The 12,760-nt window shown below is 49.5% G+C and overlaps 1 protein-coding gene across 4 annotated transcripts in view; it reads left to right on the top strand.

Moving 5' to 3' along the window:
• Positions 1 to 12,760, top strand: part of PLEKHG4 (pleckstrin homology and RhoGEF domain containing G4) — an 84,123-nt gene that overhangs the window by 59,582 nt on the left and 11,781 nt on the right. The gene's annotated exons all lie outside the window — the stretch shown is intronic.

Genomic DNA, 12,760 nt, shown 5'->3' with positions numbered 1-12,760 from the left:
TCAGTTTGAAGCCATTCTCTCTTGTCCTGTCACTCCATGCCATTGTCCAAAGTCCCTCTCCAGCTGTCTTGGAGCTTCTTCAGGTTCTCCAAGGTGTTCTGAGGACTCCCAAAAGCTTCCAGGCTGCTCAATGCTCTGTTCTGGCATGGAAGTTACATTGTGCTGGTAGCTCTTGGGCTGCCAGGATAGTGGGACATGACTCTATAGCAGTGTGTTCCTCCACAGCTTCAAAGCCTTTTCAGAGCCTGGCTCATTTCTAGAAACACAAATGCTACATAGACCCCAACAGTGGCCCATTAATTTTCTGAGGGCATTGCAGCTTTTTTGGTGGATGAAAACTCCAGGATGCAGTCCTTGGCAGCAGCAGCAGCCCTCTTGGTTGTGCCTTTCATGCTGCATGGCCCCAGTGCAAACAAAATGATAGTGGCATAGTGTGTTTTCACACTGCTTTGTGTGGAGGAGAGGCAGCTGGCTCAGGGAGGGAGGAGGATTTTGATCTCACTGGTTTCAGTAGAGTTATAAACAATTCTGGTGGTGTAAATATACTGTGTGTGTATTGTGAACCAGTGGCCAACTGAAACAAGGAGTGGAGGGGAATACATCCTGCAGCTGTAGGATCAGTGCAGAAATTGCTGCACAGCATGAAAGTTCTTTCAGTGCCTGAGTTTGATCTTGATCTCCAGAATGCTTTCTGCCTTCCCAAAGCAAAGTTAGTGGTGTGGTCTGGGAGGTGGGGGATAAGCAGAAGATCTTATCTAAACTGATTTCACTCTCTTCTGATACTGAGCTGCTTTTGACCCTCTTGCATTGATCTTGTCAGTGCCTGCCTAACTCCCTTGTCTCTGCCCTAATATCTGAGGGCATATCTACAGCAGGAGTCTACAACAAGCCATGTCCTTGATATTCCTTCTCGTAAAGAGCCTGCCGAGTGCCAAACCCCAGGATTTGGGGAAGAAGCCCAAGGATGCGTAAGCAATGTACACTATGGAAATGAGCTGGCAAGCTCAGCTCTCCAAACATCTCAGCCTGTGCCAAAGGAGTGGAGCACCCACCATGGGGATCCTGGTGTTCATCCCTCACGTACCTCTCTGCCTGCTGGGAATGGCAGGCCTGTTGTGCTGGCCCTCCTGCCTGTGGTGGGCAGGTGTTCTGTAGGGCTGTGGGTGCTGGACAGGCCGTGGGACAGGACAGCATAACCCCATATGCCCCATCAGGATGCTGTACTGGTTTTTTTCACTGCTTGGCAGTTCCTAAAGGCCTGTCAGAGCTCCTTGCAATGAGGCAGCCTGAGCTGGGCCAGACCACATGGAGCTTGCACATGGGCTGGCAGGGTTCCCTCCCCAAAGACATGACTGGTGCCAAGCTGGATGTTTCCATTTGTCCCCGCTTCCTTTGTGGCAGGAGCCCTTGGTGCCTGACAGGGGGGTGGATGATGGTTGGGCTGAGGCAGGAGAACAGTGAAGGAAGCTGCTTTCCCCACCCCTGACTGTGGGCTGGAGGATTGTTTTTCAGTCCCACAAAGTCAGTGTGGGTATATTCGGGGTCCTGCCATCTCCCCGTGGCTTCAAGCCTGGTTTGGCCACTGTCCCTTGTTTACTCAGTTCCAAGACTCTGCTGGGATCTGGCACCATACAGTGCTTTGGGGAAAAACTGAGCAGCTGAACAAGCAAGGGCATGGATGGTGCACCAAAAGCATTGATGTCTATTTTGTTCTGGGATTCCTGCAGGACAGTCCCCAGTATCCAGTAACACTGCCATACGTACACCAGGAGCAGCCCCAGCAAGTCTTCCTCTCCTTGTTTATCTCATTAGCCTTCATATTTTTTCCTTCCTCAAGCTCTCTCTGGGTGAATTATTTCCCAGAACACTCTTATATCCCATGTTGTTGACTTTACCATAAGTGAAGTGCAGGTTACCTGGACTGCATGTTTGAAATGTGCCCTGTCAGAACAGAGCACCTTACTTGCAGCAGCATGTCCAGTGAGCCAGAGCACACAGGACAGTCTCTACCAGGTCTGGGATGACAGCCAGTCCTGCTGAAGGTCAGGAGTGAAGGTGCATGATCCCTGCTGGTACAAGTGGAAGAAAACACTGACCCAACCAGAAGGAGCAGTGTCCCATCAGCACCTGCATACCCTGTGGCTGTGTGGTGATGTGGTGCCCAGAGCTGAACTGCCTGTATCATTACAGGAGGGCCTGAGGCAGCTCCGGGGGCTTTTTCCTGCTTCTCAGGATGTTGTGCAAGATGGTGCCTCACTGGTGCTCAGGGAAAGTGTGGTCATTGCCCTGCCACAGCTTGTAGGTCTCTTCCAGCTTGAGCCCTTGCCTTATGTTTGCTTTCTGAGGGAAGTTGTTCAGCTTGAGTTCTCACTGCTGAGGATTGCTGGGGCAAGGTGGGTTGAGAAATGGTAGGGTTTCCCATTTCTTGGGATTTCTTGGGGCTCTGTTCCACAAGTGATTCCTTCAGTGGTGTTCTCTGTTTCCCTTGGATCTTTTCCCTCAAAGGACCCCTGACCATCAGCCTCTGCTGATTCTTATTCCTCAGTTGTCTTTTTTTTTTGCTGCACTCAAGGAGCTGCTCCTTCTGACTTCTGCTTGGGGTGGGCAGAATATTGCCCAGCCCCTCTCCATCTGTGTTTACATCTCCAGGAATGGGTTACCTGTGCTTCTGGAAGGACCTGCCCCCACAGTGGGTTCTCCTGTGCTCTCCTCCTCAGCCACTTTGTTCTTTGTGGCTTAGAAAACAAAGCCTTTGGCAAGTGAAGGAGGTGCCTGCCCTTCCTGGGGGAGGGCCAGCTGGCCTGCATTTGATTATGGCAGTGCCTCCTCATCCCTCCCCATTGTCCTTGCTGCTGTAGGAATGCCAGCCTTTTCTCGCTCCATCCCGTGAGCAAGTGTTGCTGCTCTGGGGCCCGAAGAGGGGCCGGGGCCCTTCTTCCCATCGCTCTCGCCTCTCTCACATCTCCATGCACCTTTCCCTGCAAGTCTCAGTCGCCCCATCCCGGCTCCGGCAGCAGACGGACACAGGGAACCCTCCTGTAAGTACCAAGTGCCGGCTGACGTGTGAGCTGTGCTGATGTTGTTTGAAACAATGTAGAGAAGGCTTTTCACTCGGTTGCTTGTGCTTGTCTGTGCGTCCAGGGTGAATCAGAGCGCTTTGTGTGCGGCTTTTGTGCGCTCAGACAGAGCCCCGTGGGCTGTGGGCATCTTTGCCTGGTCCCCCTGAATCCCAGGGCTGTGCTGTCTGTAGCAGAGCAGACTTTCTCTTTATTAGAACTCCCTCTTTCTCTTTATTAGAAGTTAATTGCATGATTATTTCAGTGGGCTTAATCTCCCTGCAGCTAGAAGTTGCTGCAGAGGCTGGGTGCTGCAGACAGACTGGATGTTTGTGCAGGGCAGGTGGTGCCTCTCAGCCTCCGGGACTTCTGTCAAATATTGTACACAGCACAGGAAGGGGCTGCTCTCCTGGTCTGTTCCAAGGTTTGCTGGGTTCCTGCCCCCCAGGTGACTGAGAACTGCTGGCACAGCACTCCCAGCTTTTAGAGATGGATCTGATCTTAGATTTGTCAGTAGATGTCCAGAGTATGCTAAATAAGTGGCCTTCCACAAATGTTATCTCTGACTTCTCCTCAAAAGTTTCAGAACAGAGACCTGCTGATACCTAGTTTTCTGCTGGGTTTCATTTCTGATTATGTACCAGATACAATTTTGCAGGTGATCTTTTAGAGGGGAAAAAAGTCCCTTCCAGGTGATAAATTATTGATGTTTTTTTTCTTAGCCTTTGGTGAAAAAAGGAGGGTTGTGAATGCTGATCTGTGGGAAGCTGGAAAGGATCCTGGTGTCTGCAACCTGAAAGTGTGATTTTTTTGTAGCAGGCTGTTTGGCAGAGTTTGAGAAGTATTTTACTGAAAGAGTGCTATGATTCCCTGCTCTGGGAATGTGCTTGGAGAAACACGGAGTAGAACTCAGCACCAAAGTGGAAAAAAAGACATTTGGTGTGTCCTTACTGTAGCTTACTGTAAACAGAGACCTAGGTCCCTGTTCCATGATGCTGCCAGCAGTTCTGCACAGGTCAGATCATGGTTTTACCCCACAGCAGCTTGGAGCAAATGAGATTTTGCTGTGGTTTGTAATAAAGTCCCTGGGACTTAACATGCACTATTCTCTCTACACCTCTGTGCAGAGATTGTCTTTGCTTTTCTGCATAACATTTCCAAATAACAGTTTTGATCTTGTTACTGATGCCAGTTCTCAGGATGATGAAAGGAGATCCAAAAGGCATGGGAGGGGAATAGTTACTGTGCTGTTTTAGGGGAAGCCACTGTTGTCTGGCTGCAGCATTGTCTGACAGCAGCTGTCTCATCTCTCTTTCTCTCTCCTTCCTCAGTTATGCCTGTAAAGTCGTGCCCCTAGACAGACATCTAGTCTGATTTGTTCTCCTATTTCAGGGGTGTCCTTTTTCATGCACAGCCTGAAGCAGTTGGGGGAATGAGCCTCAAGGAAAATCGATCCTCTGGCAGAGTTCATGCAAGGTTAATGTGTGAAATTTCTCCCCTCTCCTTCCTGCCAGGTTTTTGCTGGAGAAATCTTCCTGCAAGGTTAAAAAGAGCCTAGTGTTTACTTTCCTGTCAAAGTGTATTCATGCATTAGAAAGTTTCTGCTTTGCCTTGGAGATAGCCCTCTTGTACAAACAAGAAGTCCTGAACACTTAAATCTGATCTGTTACAGATCAGATTTTTCTGTCTTGCAAAATTAGTGATTTGGAATCTGTTCTGTCTTATGAATTCTTCATTAAATCACTGCTAGCTCTGCTGGTGCTAGAGTTATTTTCTGCTGTGTTTCAGCAAAAACTGTATGGTCAAATGGGCAGTACAGCAGTAGCCCTGGCAAGCTCTGTGGCAGGAGGCAAAAGCTAAATAGTAGTTAGCACCAGCACTCAGTGCTCCTTTCTGGTTGCACAACATAGGTGTGAGACTCATTTGTCCCTCAGTGTTGCAGGGCAGCAGCAGTGAATTAATTAGGTTTTTGTAATGTGCTAAATCCAAGTGCAATTTGCAGTTGAAGGTGAGAGGTTCTTGGGTTAAGACGCTTTTGAGCACCTGTTCCAGCACCTCAGGCAGTGCTTTAGTGCAGAATGAGCTCTGTGCTGTGTTTGTGACATGTGCAGAGAGGCAAAGCCTTGATTCATCTGGGGGCCTTCTCCCTCCTACCGTGCTGGCCCAATTCCCCTCTGTGGAGGACACAGCAGGAACAGTCTGAGGGAGCCAGCCAGTGTGTGGCACATGTTGGGATGTGGGGTATGTGCCCTCCATGTGCCTTCCCTGACCCAAGGAGTGCCAGCATGTTCTGCCACTGCATGTATGCAGGGAGTAATGCTGAAACCACCTTCAGCCTTGATTGTCAGAGCACCTCTGTGTAAAAATTCCTTGGTGTCCTTGGCTACCATGAGCATAAATTGACAGTTATCTCTAAGACCTGGGCCTCTGTCAGGTGTGTTCAAAGCTCCTTCAGGGTCACCACACTGGGAGCCAGTCAGTTATGGTAGGGAAACAACATTTCCACCCAGCAGGTTTAGGGATTTCTCAGCTCACACTGGAACTGAGGTGCAAGGGGAATGTGTGTTCTTAAAGTGTGAGATCTGATGCCAGCAGAGATTTCCCTTCAGCTGGGCCCAGCCTTGTGCATGTGTGCAGTGCAAAGTTTGGGTACTTTTTTCCCCTCTAATCTTGGGATAGAATCTGCACAGGATGACAGATTTTCTGAATTTCTGTGTGCTGGCATCCATCTGGATGCTGGGATCCTCCTGGAGGCTGGAATTCCCTTTAGTCATGGGAGTTAAATAGATCTGTTCAAGCAATCTGGTCATGAAGCTCCCCTCAGTGTACAGATGGAACTGAAGCTCACAATGGCTCAATCTGCATATCAAAGCCCTGGACATATGGACAGGGCTCTCCCAGGCACCGGCTGCTCTGCAGGGCCTTGCACCCTCCAAGTACATCTTGGTGTGCTCTTAAACAAGGAGCTCTTTCCAGCATTGTCAGTCCCCCTGCAGAGGAGAGAGCCAGTGAACGTGCTGGATGTCTGGATCCAGTTTCAGCTCCACATCTCCCAGGGCACAAGCACCCAAAGTGCAGTGCAGAGAGATCCTAACTCATCATGCTATAGTTAAGCAGAGTTTGGCTCAGCTTGTCACAGGGGAAAGGATGTGAAATGAAGACTACAGAGAAAGCACCCCATTTCTCCATGCAGGCCCAAGGGCATACTGGAGGTTTTGCAATCCCCAGCATGGAGCATGAGGAACCTCATCAGAAGGGAGCCAGGGCAGAGGAGAGACACCCACCACAGTCCAGTCTGTCCACACTTGCCTGTGGGGTGATATTACAGTGGGGTATTTGAGCAGTGTGATGATGTGACTGTCGGGACAGATGTAAAAGCAAAGCATGCAAAAAACCTTTGGAGGTGACATTAGTCTCTGAAAGGGTAATTTGTTGCTGTTGTGCAAGTTGCCAGCTCCAGCTTTGGTGACTCACACATCTCGCTGTAGCTTGATCTTGAGTTTGGCTGGTAGCATGAGGCTCTTGGCTCATTGGTGAACAAAGCTGCTGAAAAAATGGGCAGTGCCTCAAATGTGAAGAGGCTGGTTTGCAGCAAAGGCAAACATTGAAGTTTCTGATTTTACTGGGAGCAGACTTGGCCCCTGATCCTCTGGACTTGGGAGCTTTTAAATATTGAGAAAATCTCTGTAGTGAGACAGAAGAGTAGGAGGAGAATAATCAGTGCAGAATCTACCTAAAGCTACAGTCATGAGAAACTGGAGCTTTGAAGAAAGCAGATCTGCCACTTGCTGCCCTGCTACCTAGGGAGTAATTTTGTACATACATACACGAGTAAATATACACACACATGTCATACACATGTACGTGTGTGGCTGTACACAGATTTATGGTGAAACTGGCACAGGCTGCTCTTGTGGAATCTCAGAATTGCTGTGAAGCAGGGGTTATTATTGTAGCTGCTCATGATTCACCAGGTGAGTCACCCTGTTTCTAATTGACCCCCCTGGGTGCTGCCTGGCAGTGGCAGCAGAGAGAAGAGCAGGGCGAGCGCGCGTCCTGCACGACAGCTCCAGCACACAGAGCCACATTTGCCCTTTGGGTCCTCGTGCTGTCGTCAAGAGAGCAGAAATCATGTGCAATCTTATTTTAGCCAATTATATTTGCCTGTAATTAGGCTCTCCTGGACTTGTCATGCCTGGCTGCCCAGAGGGCAAATTGAGGGATTTTTGAGCATTGTTCAAGAGAGCTGCTGCAAAAGGATGGCCAAGCACGTTGCTCTAATGAGCAGCCTTTGATGGTACATGGACTGTGGCATGCCCAGACCAACCCTGACAGGTGCTGCTTCCCTGACCCCTTGTTGTTCTTTCCTGCCCAGCTGTGGGGTATCTGCTTCTTCTCCTTTCTTATGCTTAAATCCAAGGAGTTTCTAGTTTGTGCTCATCTCTCATCCTTTGCCCTCCCACAGTGTTTGTACAGCAGCTGGCACTTGGTAACTGGCAGAAATGCAAATACTGGATTTAAAGTTTATTTTCCTTAGCAGCTAGTTTTAGGCAAACTAAAGATTTCAGTGGTCTGTTCTCCCTTGGAGGAGGGGAGGCTGTCTGAGCTACACAGCAGCTCAGAAATAGTTTAGCTCTTCATTTCAAGAGCTTGAGTCTTTTTCTTAGTCTTTAAAGCTGAGCTTTTACCAGCTACATCCCATGTAGGACACAGTTTTGATTAGTTTGGTTTGTGCTGCTAATGAATCACAGACAGGGCTGCAAAGGCAGTTTGGAAAAGTTGACTGCTGCAGAAGGATAGGAGAGTAACAGCAAACCTCTGCATAGAGGAGGGATTGCTTCTGACTTGGTGGCTTTGCTGAAATGCTTGTGCTCTGAAATTACATGGTTTCTTGTGTGTGAGTGGAGCTGCAGATCTTGATAGAAGTGAGCAGGGGCTTGGGCTCTTAGAGATGTGGAAAAACATCACAATGTCTGGGAGGGATCAGTGTTTGCTCCATAGCTCTTATATGTTGGGTGGTGGTTTACTTTGCATTTTGGTTGAGTTTGGGGTCAGATGGAATGCTTTCTCTCCCTGTTTTCTGCACTCTGAAGGGGTATCTGGCTTGTGCCCAGTCAGGATGTTCTCTGCACACTTCAGTAGCTCTTGTGTGAAGCATGGCCCCTTCCCCCTCTGCCTTGTCTCTGGTTACCAGGCCCCCCAATCTGGTATTTAGGCTAGCAGCATTTGCTTGTGAATAATCAGAGCTGAGATGATGCACTGAAGCAGGGCCCTGCCTCAGTCTGGCTGTAGGGGATGATGTACAGCACAGAGCTGGGCACAGCCAGGGTATGGACTCCCTGTGGACAGATGGGAAGGTAGGATGAAGTCTGTTTTTAACCAACAGATAGACTTGCCAAGGAAACATCTGCAGATCCTGAAGTTTTGCTCTTTCCCTGCTCCTTTCTTCACGGGTGCTGTTAGTACTGGTAGGTGGGAGCCTGAGGAAAGCCTAAGGCAGATCCAAGTGTGTGGTGAGCTGACCACTCTCTGCTGAAGCTGCTTGGTCTCTGAGTTAGTCTTGTCACCATTTGCCAGCTGACAGTTCTTGTGGTAAGTAAGGTAAGCCTGGGTAATTTTGCTTTCAGTATATTTTGATGTAAGATAGCTTTTTAATCGTGGTCCTTCTGAACTGTCAGCATATAAAGCAGTCTCCAGCCGTGGGTCCCTGCTACCACTGTGCATGCAGCAGCCTGTGACAAGGGACATACCAGTGCTGTGAGCAGGAGTCACTTCTCAAATCAACCTAAAGCCTTGTTGGACTTTAGAGGGAATAGGCCCAAGTAAACATCAGCAATGGCAGTAGCATTTTCTTGCAGTTGAGCTGCATTTACTTTGGAATGGTGTTCTGGTGAGTCCTTGTCACTCTTAACCCCTGTGCTGGGAGTGCTGCAGTCTGTCTGAGCTGCACTTGGGTCAGTACCAAGGCTGTGGGTGGCCAGCAGAGCAGCTGCAGAATTCAGGGCCTGTATGACACCCTGCATAGGTTGGGAAGTGCTTTGTTTAGTTCACAGCAGTTCCTGTGATGCTTTTAATTTTTCTGGCTGCACCAGTTTTGCCTCTTTTGCTGCAAGCTAACCTCATTTTGCTCTTAAAGCTCACAGCTGAAGTTAAGGGCATTTAAGAGGAGTACAGTGGTGGTGAGAGGAGGTCTGGTTAATGGAGGGCTGTGTAGTTGTTTCTTTCCACAGAGACCTGCAGTCAGTTGTGTCTCACTGAGAAGCAGGAGAGTGGAGCCCAGCCTGGGTGCAGGAGCTGCACCAAGTTGGATCAGGGCTTGTTTATATCAGTTCCTTTTCTGCTGTCCTTGGCAGTGTTCTCAGCTGCTGTGCTGCTTCCCCCTCTCTGAGCTGTAGAGAGCAAGGCAGATGGGGGCTTCCAGTCCCGGGACATCAGCACAGAAGAGTGAGAAACTTGGTTTGTCTTGTTGCTGTGCTTCAGTCATCATACCCACAAGCATGATTCCATTCGTGCCTGTATTGTTGCTCCCACCAGGGCTATCTTGACTGTCTCAAGATGCACTGTGCAGGCACTTGAGATTCCAAAGGAAACCTCACAGCAAAGTCAGTTACCTACCTGGGTGCATTTTTCTTCTGCAGAAAATTGATCTGCACACCTCTGCCTATTCAGACATTCAGTTTGCTGTTTGTAAAGGAATTATAGGTACTGTCATCATCTCCTCACAGGAAGGGATTAAGGAGGTTTGGACAAAGGCAGGCCCCTGAAATTGCCCCTTCTGGCATATATGTGAGATGCACAGTGCCTGCTCCTTCTTTTGGCTACCCAGAAGGTGTCTTAGAGGTCACTTAACCTTGAGTATGCAAGGAATCTGATAGGTTTGTGATGGGTTTGGTTTGGGGAGGTGTAATTTCTGAGTAGTGGCTCAGGTGAGGATCCAGGACCCCTGGAAGGCTTTCAGTGTTGGCAGTGTGCCCTGAGCCAGGGCTGAGCAACTTCTCTGGGCCTGTGTTTGCAGATGGTACTTGAGTGGTGCCAAACCCAACAGACTCCAGGAGCTCCTCAATGTGCTGCAAGCCTTGTCCATGATGAAATGACCAGAAGACCAGCAGAGGATGATGGGTTTGATGGTTGCACCATAATCCAGTGAAGTCCCTGGCTTTTCCTTTCAGCATGGCAGCTCCCTGAGAGCCCTGGGCAGCCTGGCAGGACCAACCTGTTGCTGATGCTGTTGCAGGATAGGTCAGTCAGGCGTATGCAGGAAGCACATTTGTCTTTAATCCTGTAATTGAGAGGTTCAGTAACAACTTGCCTGTAAAGATCAAAAGCTGAGGTACAGGCTCTTTCCTGCCTGGTTCCAGACATGGTTGGGAAGGTTTCAGCTTTCCTGTGCACAGGTGCCTCCTTTTATCTGAGCAGCTCTTGCAGCTCTGCAGGGAAGCTGTGGGGCTGCCTGCTCCCCAAAAGCCCCTCATCCACAGGGCTGTATCCTGGCTTGGCTGAGTGTTGTTTGCAGCCTTACTGGGAGACAGGTGACAGCAATAGCCCTGCCTGCAGGAGGATGGGGGCACACTTGGTCCCTGGAGAGGATTGCCATTTATGTGCAAAAAGGGGCAGTTGAAGCAGATGATGTGACTGGAGAAAGCCTTGGTGGTCACTTAGCATGTTACCAAGCAAAGCTGCAGGATGTGGAGGGCTGCTCCATTGTGCAGGGAACAAAGCTGAGCTATTTGCTGGCCTGTGACAGGCACTGGTGATGGAAGGAAATGCCATCAAGATTGAGAGTCATTTTTGCTCAGCCCTGGTGTCCTTGCCAAGAACAGACAGAGACCATATGAAGATGAGAGGTGATGGAGCTGCTGTCCTGTGTGCTTTGCAGCCCTGATCCCTCCTCACAGTAATCACATGCAGATCTGAAGAATTTCTAGGAAATAAAAGAAGTCTCTTTTCTCTCTCTCCTCTCTGTGCGTGGAAATTAGTCGATAAGGCCTTCACAGGGCATCTGCCTTCCTGACTGGTTCCTGTAGAGTCCAGGCAGGCCTGCTGGATGTCCCTCTCCTGAACATTGCTCTCAGCACCCTCTTGGACAGCCCTGTGTGTCTTTTGAGTTCAACTTTTCCCATCAAGCAAATGGCAGCCAGCATGCAGCCTTCAGTGGGGATCACCCATTGACCTGCACAGCCAGAGAGGTGAGATGTGCCCTTTCTTAGCCCAGAAGGATGGCCAGCCCTTGCTCTGGGCAGAGCTGGAAGGGGCTTGTGTTGGTTAATGTCCAGCTGGAGGGGGCAGCTCAAAACCCCACAGCAGAATAGGCCATCTGTCCCTGCTGTGCAGATCTGCTGGGCTTGGGGATTCATTTTGCCTTGAAATGCTTCCACCTCCAGGAAATAGAAAAACCTTTGCATCAAGGACAAATGCAGATTTCCACCAAAATCTGACCTGTCCTCTGCCTCTGCACACCCCTCCTGGCTGCCAGCAGTGGGCAAGTCTGGAGCATAAAGCCTGGATAAGGGAGAGGCAGGGCAGGGGCCTGTTGCTGCTCTAGGCAGGGTGATGGGAGGAAAGGGGGCTGCTGCTCTCTGGATTGTCCCGTGCTGCAGTTGGGTGGTGCTGAGGAACATTTTCCCTGAGCAGCTGCTGGTGCTTCTGAAGCAGCTCCTTGCTCTGCATGAGTAATGGGGCTGGCTGCACGCACACCATGCAGCTGCAGCTCAAAAGAGAATGTGGATGGCTGTGGGAGCTGCTGTGGAATCTGGCCCTAGAGTGACTCTGCTCAGGCTGCAGGCTGTGCTGGCATTCAGCTCTCCTACAAACAGCAGTGTTTGGCTGTCAAAGCCATCCCCATCAGGGACTGAGCATCATGTGAATGAAATACCTTCTGCCCTGCCTGTCTGTGCCACCAGCAGAGAGTGAGCCTGGCACCTGAGATGTTTGACCACCATGTCCCTGATGGGGAAGCGATGTCTGCTTGCATAAAGCTTGGCTAGATTTTCTTGATATCTCAAGCTGCATAACAGTAAGTTATTTAAGCTGAGTGAAGGTTGCTACAGTGAGGCTGCTCAGGAAATGGAAAATGGAAAAACCAATCACTTTGTTCCTGGCACTCATTATGAATGTTGTTTCTCTGCAGGTACACAGGGCCTGACAGGTCAAGTGGTAGAGATGGTCTGGCTCACTTCTGGGCATCCAGTGGTGTTTCTGCAAATCCACTGATGTTGGGCAGATGGCAGAAGATGCCAGGCAGCCCTGTCCAGGGTGTTTTCCCCACCTTGTGTATCTGATTTCAACAAATAACCCTGTGTGTTTGCTGATGGCCATTAAAATTCTCTGGCCAGGCCTACAGCAGCTGATCACATCTTATTTACTCTATCATTACATCTTGCCATCTCTGCTTTATAGAGAAAATGGTGGCTTTTCAGCCTAAGTCAGATGTTTGTCTTTCTTCTGCTTTTGATTGATGACAGATCTTGGTGCTGAGCCCCATTCTTTCCATGGTGATAATACACTCACTGTTCCTTTGTATCTGTCCCACTGGACCACATTTTGTCCCACTTCTCTTGGTTGACTGATGCAGCAGAACTGTTTTAGCAAGGCCAGCATATGCACCACTGCTAGAGTTAAGCCCCATGAAGCTGCTTCCAGCATTCCTGGAGTATTAGAAATAAACTGCTGAGCTCAGTATTTGACTAACGAGCACAAGCATGTAG

Source organism: Zonotrichia albicollis, chromosome 13 (assembly GCF_047830755.1).
Source record: "Zonotrichia albicollis isolate bZonAlb1 chromosome 13, bZonAlb1.hap1, whole genome shotgun sequence".
NCBI lineage: Eukaryota > Metazoa > Chordata > Aves > Passeriformes > Passerellidae > Zonotrichia > Zonotrichia albicollis.
This window is presented reverse-complemented; position numbering and strand designations above follow the sequence as displayed.